Source organism: Pipistrellus kuhlii, unplaced genomic scaffold, assembly GCF_014108245.1.
Source record: "Pipistrellus kuhlii isolate mPipKuh1 unplaced genomic scaffold, mPipKuh1.p scaffold_m20_p_3, whole genome shotgun sequence".
NCBI lineage: Eukaryota > Metazoa > Chordata > Mammalia > Chiroptera > Vespertilionidae > Pipistrellus > Pipistrellus kuhlii.
The window spans coordinates 87,933,444-87,941,409 of NW_023425529.1; the positions used below are offsets into that span (position 1 = coordinate 87,933,444).

The following is a 7,966-nucleotide window of genomic DNA, read 5'->3' on the forward strand; positions in this document are numbered from 1 at the left end:
GGTGTACTATTGTTACAGGCTGAATGCCAAGACAATATTGTAAAAGGGTTGCTGCTTACCTGGAGACTCTGGGCACCATGATTTTAGCTGAAAGAGTCCTACTGAGTCCTCCATGTGCAGGTATCTTGCTCCAATATCAGCCAGCACCTGTCAGTAACCCAGGATTCTATGAAGGTAACAACATGAAGTCTTGAGGGTATTGGGATCTATGCTATGGAATCCGACTGACCTAGTTACCTCCAGGTGACTTATAAGTTTATGCAACAAACTCTACATGATATAGAAAGGCATTTTGGCATAAATTCCCAAATTCTCCTCACTGAGGAGTCAGAAAAGTTCTTGGCCAGGGATGGCTATGAGCATGCTTTGGTCTGGTCTGACTTCCTCTATATCTTGGGTTTCCAAGATCTGGTGACTCTCCTAAGCACACTCCATGCTGACCTATGATAGCTGTTCAGTAAGGTCAATGTCTCTACATGGTACTTACTCAAATTTCACTTCAAACACCAAATATTAATTAACAATATTCTTAACGTGGTTTGCTTTCTCCCATAGGCTCCCCAGGTGCCTGCTGCTCATGACTTCTACCATGCAAAGGGCTTCTCTCTGGTTTTGATGTCAGACAAATCTGAAAGCCCAGCATTCTGTCCAGTGGTGTCTGAATTCTGCCCAGTTTGTGTGGTCAGAGAGCTTAGATTCAGCTTATTTTGATGGGAAGAGTGACCTCTTTTTTGGGCCCCTTCTCCAATCCAAACCATGGATGCTGGGACACTTTTTATATAGTCTAATTACAAATCCTCTGGGTATAGTAGCTCAGGGTGTGACTCTTAACTATTTCACTTTCGGTACTGTGTGGTCTGCATAGTGTCATGCTCAAGTAAGTCTAGGTTCTTAAAAGAAAACTTCAGATTTTGAAGATGGAAGAACTAAACTTAGTAAAAGGGAGGGTGGGGATAAAAGGGAGAGATCAACCAAAGGACTTATGTGCATACATATGAGCCTAACCAGTGGTCGAGGACAGTAGGGGGCTGGGGGCATGAGTGGGAGGGATCGGAATGTGGGGTTGAGGAAAAATATGTGATACCTTAATCAATAAAGAAATTTAAATATATATATATATATATATATATATATATATATATATATATATATATATATAAATTTTCACTTTTTATGGATAAAAAAAGAACCAAACTTAATGTATTTAATAAAAATGTGAACACTTTTTTATGCAAGGTTATATGTAAGGAGCTTCACTTGGTCATGACTTCATTAGTTGGTTTGCACAAGGTCAAGATTACACAGCCACTAACACCAGATCTAGGATTTTTGGGGGTGGTGGCAGTGGTAAAACACACAACATAACATTTATCATCTTAACCATTTTTTCAGTGTACAATTCAGGACTGTTAACTATATTCACATATGATGCAACAGATATCTAGAATTTTTTCATCTTACTAAATTGAAACTCTATACCCATTGAACAACAATTCCCCTTTTCCCTCCCCCAACTTCTGGCAAGCACCATTCTGCTTTCTATCTCTATGAATTTGACTTATCTAGGGATATCATGTAAGTGGAATCATACAGTACTTATCTTTCTGTGACTGACTTATTTCACTTAGCATTTCCTTCCTTTTTTCTTATAGATGTAGGATTTTAATTCAAGCTTCCAAGTCTCCAAATCCCATGGTTTTTTCTTGTGAGTAAACTAGGTTACTTTGTCAGTGTTTTATACTAAAGAGAATGATAATCTTTACATTACACATAAAACAAAAGTGAAATGATATAGTTGTTTCCTGAGCTGAAGTGACAGAGGGCTGACAAAGCCCTTCGCACTTTCCAAACAAGTGGGGCACTCTGTCTTCCTCCTCAGATAGAGCCCAGCTCTTCATTCCTCCATCCACCCACACACCCATTACTGCCTCCCACCACCTTCCTATCCAGCACACACCCTGGCCTTTCCTCTTCTGTAAGTCACGTACCAAGGGCTCCAGGACATCCCCAGCTGAATATAAATAGCCCTGAGACTTCAAACTCCCCACCCTTCCTCACCCAGCCTTTCTGTTGCCCAATTTCTCTGTCCTTGTGGGCTGGGCCAGTGTCCTGTTGAGACTGCACGTCTGAAGCCTCGATAATCTTGCCGTCTCTCTGGCTTTCATCACTCACCATCAGCTGCCAAGGAGAGCAGCTTCCTTCTCTGCAGCCTATCTCAATCTGTCCATATCTTTCCCTTCACTAGAATCCCATCCAAATCCCTTGACCAGGCCTGATGGCTTTGCAAGTGCAACATTGCTCTTCATACTCACTCCTGCCACCTGCCACCCTCCCACCCCACCCCTCCTTCTTCCCCTAAAGAGTGGTCTTGAACCACTGTTCCTGCTGGGCCAGTTGTTCTACCACACAGCTCCCTCAGAATCATCTAACAAATCAGACTCAACATTGTCCTGCTCGAATCTTTCCCGAGCTGTGCAATACTTCACCCACCCACATGCTCCTTGGGAAGCTTTGTCCTGGTCCAGAGTATTTTCTGCCTCCACCCTCCATTCCCCAATCCGAGGATGGCACAGTCACTTGCAACCTGTGGACATTCACCTGAACCACCTCCTGACCTAGGCTCCTCTGGCTCCACTGCTGAGGTGGACCCCTCTCTTCACTCTCCTCCTCTTTGGGTGGCAATTTGCAGTCAGAGGAACTCCACCCCATTATCTTATATGTCATTTCTGAACTTTCTCAGACTGTAATAGAATTAATCTGTTTCTTTATAAATACTTCTGTAAAGTATATTGATTTGTCTTTCTTTTTACATAAGTTCCTTTGAGAATGAACTAGCCTTGCTCTTCATATTCTCAAATGACCCCTTATACTATATAGAAATCATGGAAGAAGGGTTCAAGAAAAGAGTTTTTCCAGCCAAGATGAGTGTAATGGAGCCAGTGATGGGGGGTCCAATGCTGAGTGTAATGGGACCAGGGCTGGGGGCCCAATGCTGACGAGCTCCTGAGGAGGTGCAGGGTCTTTCAGCAAAACACGCCCTGGTAAAGATCCTTGATAAGTCTGAGGGTATCTTGTGTGGTAGCTGCATTTAGGTTTGAGTCTAAGCCAGGAGAAATGACAGGGACATATAGGGAGAGGGTTTGAGGCACACTGTCATTGTTTCAGGCACAACAGACAACTTTGCCAATAAACTTATTGCTCAACTCCCAAACTAAAACATTAACAACAACTTACATCCAGTCCTGGCCAGTTTTGCTCAGTGGTTGGAGCGTCAGTCCTCAGACTGAAGGGTCCTGGGTTTGATTCTGGTTAAGGAAACATATGTAAGTTGCAGGCTTGATCCATGCCCTAGTCTGGGTAGGAGGCAGCCGATCAATGTGTCTCTTTCACATAGATGTTTCTCTCTCTGTCTCTTGCCCTCCCTTCTATTCTCTCCAAAATCAATGGAAAAAAATAACCTCCCATTCCATTCTCTTGCTCTCTCCACATACAATCACTATCCAGAATTTTGCATTTCCTGATTGTTTTCCCTGTTGTCTGACTAAACACTTTATTGCTTAGTTTTAGTTATTTTTGAACTTTTTAAAAAGAGTGTCACCCAGCCATTGTGGCTCAGTGGTTGAGCATCAACCTATGAATCAGGTAGTCATGGTTTGATTCCTGGTCAGGGCACATGCCCAGGCTGCAGGCTCGATTCCCAGAGTGGGCATGCAGGAGGCAGCCAGTCAATGATTCTCTCTCATCATCAATGTTTCTATAGCTCTCTTCCTCTCCCTCCCTTACTCTCTTTTGTTCATTCCACATCAAATTCTTAGATTCATTCATGTTTGTACAAGTAGCTGCAGTATATTTATTTTCTCTGCTGTGTAATTTTTTCATACATTCTTTTGTTGATGGACATTTCAATTTTTTTTTTTTTTACTATTTTGTGTTATTACAAAGAGCAATTTCTCCTTGGTATGATTCTGAGTTTACAAAGGAAGAAACTGAGGCACAGAGAAGTTAGTAACTCACTCAAGACCTCCCAGCCAATAAGTGGCTGAGCCAGGACTTGAACCTAGATCTCTCTAGATCTAAAACATGTTCTCTTTCACCACTAGACTACATAGTTTCTATCAATCTTCCCAGGAGGGAAAGATAATAGGAGGTAAGAGCACATTTTCTTTTCTCATTTTGCTGGTACAAAGTTACCCCATCCTCTCTTTGTCTATAAGAGAACAAAAACTTGTAAGTTGAATTAATTAGCCTTTCAAATAAAATCACTTACCTCTTAGATGCAGTGCTATCCACTCCTCCCCACTTCAAAACGTGACATTGCTGCGTGCAATATTATCTCAGAGACCATACATCCAAAATAAAATGAGTTCATACCTATAATCTGTTTAGTTCTTGGTATGGGGCTTAAATTGTGGGAAAATAAAGTAATATGCTAATTTCTACAGCTTGCTGTAATGTTCTTAGAAGCAAGATATCATAACTAAACTGACCTATTCAGGTGGGAAAAAAAATGGGTTTTACATGGAAAATAGTTCAGTAAAATAAAGTAAACTCTGATCATATATACTGTAGATCACAATTTTAAAACAGAAATTATTTCAATTATCTATGAAGAAATTCTCCTAAAAATGCTTAGTTATTTGGAATTTAGAAAAAAAATAGAACACAATGTTTGCATTTAAACAGTTTTATCTTTGAAAAATAGACATCTCTGTACTTTAAGGCACTAAATAATGTAAACTTTGAATTTATGTAGATTTTAGGTATAGACCAAATTGAGGTCTGGTTGCTACAAAGTGAAGTCTTCCTGCCTCCAACTGACTTCAGAAACCTCACCACTCTCTGTGCTCTCATCTGTTTTCTTTATAACAGACCATTCTGGGGCCAATCATTTCTTCAGCAGTGATTTTCACTTCCATTTCCAGCCTTTTGAGCATGTGTACTTGGGCATACAGATGTTATTATTGTTGATTAAGATATAAAACAAAATATTAAAAATTCATATAGCAACTTTAGAGAAAGTTTAGAAAATAGAGGGGGAAAGTCTAACATACTCTCTCTCCATTCTCATTACCATTGCTGTGTATCTCCTTTTCATCCTGGCCGATGTATAGATACATCGTTTATAGTGGCAACAGGGCTGTGTCTACACTTCCCTAACCTGCATGTGTTAGCAGACCCTGAGTCAGGATTCACCCAAGGGTCTTGATTAGGGAAGTGCAGCAATGCTCAGGTCATGAGGAAGCAATACCAGGAAGGGAAAGCAGCCAATAAAGAACATGTTTACTAAATGATAGAGGCTTAACCCCCAAGGTACAAAACACACACCTCAAAATGACCCTACTGTAGGGGACCTATGGCCATTGTTTGAGAACTGCATTGGTTGGGGGGGCACAGAGAGGGAAGCTAATTCTTCAGCTGCAAGTATGTCCATAGGTGTGTGTGTGGGGAGTGGGGAGGGTGGTGGAAGTCGGGAAAGAGCCCACACTTCAAAGATGCAACTGGAATTTGGCTGAAACAACTGAGGTACTTGAGTGACATGGGCGGACCAGGAGTGTCTTCCATACTGCTTTGTTCATCTAACACCAATTACAACACCAACACTTCCTTGTTGCTACACAGTATTTATACCTATGAGATTAATTTCCTCATAATATTTCATAATGACACAGGATAATTTAACTATCCCTTGGATACTGGATATCTATATTGCTTCAAGATGGAATGAGTGGGTTGGCAACAAAGAGCTAACTCATTTCTGTCCAAACCCTAAAAGTAGGAGCTGGATACCAGGGAATGGATCTGTGTTCTTAAAGACACTGGAAGTTCTCTATTCAAACAAGCCAAGCAAAGCACTTTAGGTGGAGAACACCGGAGGATCATGACCAAGTGGTCTATGCAGCACGGGAGCACAGGCTCCGAGCCTACTGTTATTTTGAATGACACTTCAATTGCTGACATGTATTCCTGCGATAGCTACACTTTGTTTTTCAGAATTTCTAAGGTCTATAGATTTTGTATCTCAAAACCAGGGCCACAGTAGTGAGGAAGTACAGAACTACCAAATCATTTTTGTGCACAAAAGGAATATTGAAACCAGAGACCTAGTTTTGGCTGCGATCAGCCACCAAGTAGATGTGTCAGCTTGGGGAGCCTCATGCATCTCTGCACTGTACCTGTAAATCAGGATGTGTGACAGACAGTCTGCAGTCTCCCCAACTGTCACTACCACCCTTCTGTCTTCTTTGCTAACACAAATCTGATTTTATAAAGATACCAGGTGAAGAGTCCCTGTTCTCAGGAAAATTATTCCTGAGACAATCTCAGGGGAGAGTCGTAATTGGTTTGAGTCACTTGCAGTCATTCCTGTCTCCTCAGCCATACATTCACTTTCCCAGCTTCCTCTGAAGTTAGGGGAGGCCAATTAAAAATAATAATTCTTACACAATACCACATGATCCATAGGCCACTCTTTAAGTATTTATGTATATATTAACTCATTTAATTCTCAGAACAACCCTATGAACTAAGTATTCTGTTGTCATTCTACTTTATTGAGGAAGAAACTGCAATAGAAAATTTAAGTAAATTTCCCCAGGTCACATGGCTGGTAAATGTTGGAGAGGGAACTCCTACCCAGGCTATGTGTCATCAAGATCTATGCTCCTTTGTCATATGAGAATGTCTCTATGTAACCAGAAGTATATCTAAGCATTATGCCTGCAGGAGCAAACGTTAGTCTTGGGAGATACGGCTCTCCTATGCAGCCTTACTCATCAGCACTGACTCCCAGGAGCTACTTCCTCGTTGTAGTTTCTGTTTATGGCTTCATAATTAAATATAAACATGAGTCAAAGTCACATTACTGGAAGGTAACAGGTAAGAATGTTTAATTTACTCCTTTTCTACCCTTTTAAGGTTAGGTTGTGCAAGATTCTTTTTCCTCCAGTCCACCCTGACACACACACACACACACACACACACACACACACACACACACTGAGCACCCATACAAATGGTGCTTCTGGACAGGCTCTCTTTCCCTATACTCATTTCTCAGATTCCTATTTGAAGAAACCTCCTCAAGCTTCATCCCAACCTTCTCTCAACTCTTGTCACTCGCTTCTGCATTGTCTTTAGTTTTTCTGTTGACTCGAGTTTTGGCCTAAGACACTGAATCTCTTGGGCTAGAAGGATGGGCTTGTTTCACAGAGTCCTTATTTTCTGTCTTATCAACTGACTAACACTTCTCCCAACTCCTCAGGGCCTTCAGGTTCTGCCAACCTTGACCCCAACCACCAAAGTGGCAACTTCAATTGGATATTTATTTATTTACTTGCCCGTGTTTCCCCGAAAATAAGACCTAGTGCATGGAAAGATAAGACATCCCCTGAAAATAAGACCTAACGCAACTTTGGGAGAAAAAATTAATATAATTCACTGTCTTATTTTCGGGGAAACAGGATATTTATTTATTTATTTATTTATTTATTTATTTATTTATTTATTTTTGTATGGAACACTTCATGAATTTGCATGTCATCCTTGCCCAGGGGCCATGCTGCTCTTCTCTGTGCCGTACTGCTGAAGTGGCCACTGCCCTGGAGTTTTAAAGCCTCCAGGCAATAACGGCCCAGCTCTCAGGCAGTGCTCTCCCGCAGGTGCTGCTCATGCTTTATAAGAGGCTTAGGTGAGTGTGACTAGAGCTGGGAAAAGTAACTTGAGGTTTTGCCAGTGAGATTTTGCCTCACTGAGAAATCATACAGAATGATAGACTTTCCAGACGTTGATTATAGGAAAACAATCCTCTGGTTTTTAAATAGGAGAAGACTATATTACAGAAACAAAACCCTTCAGCTAATCCACCTGGACATGACTTTGAGCATTCAGAAAAGAAATCCAAGAAGAAACCATATAGTCATCATGAGTTCACTAAGAACAAATTAGGCCATGCTGACTTTGTTTTATT

The 7,966-nt window shown here is 41.1% G+C and overlaps 1 pseudogene; it reads right to left on the reverse strand.

The window, feature by feature from the left end:
* Positions 1–7,505: 7,505 nt before the first annotated feature.
* LOC118731014 lies at positions 7,506–7,579 on the reverse strand (annotated as a pseudogene).
* Between the last annotated feature and the right edge of the window lie 387 nt (positions 7,580–7,966).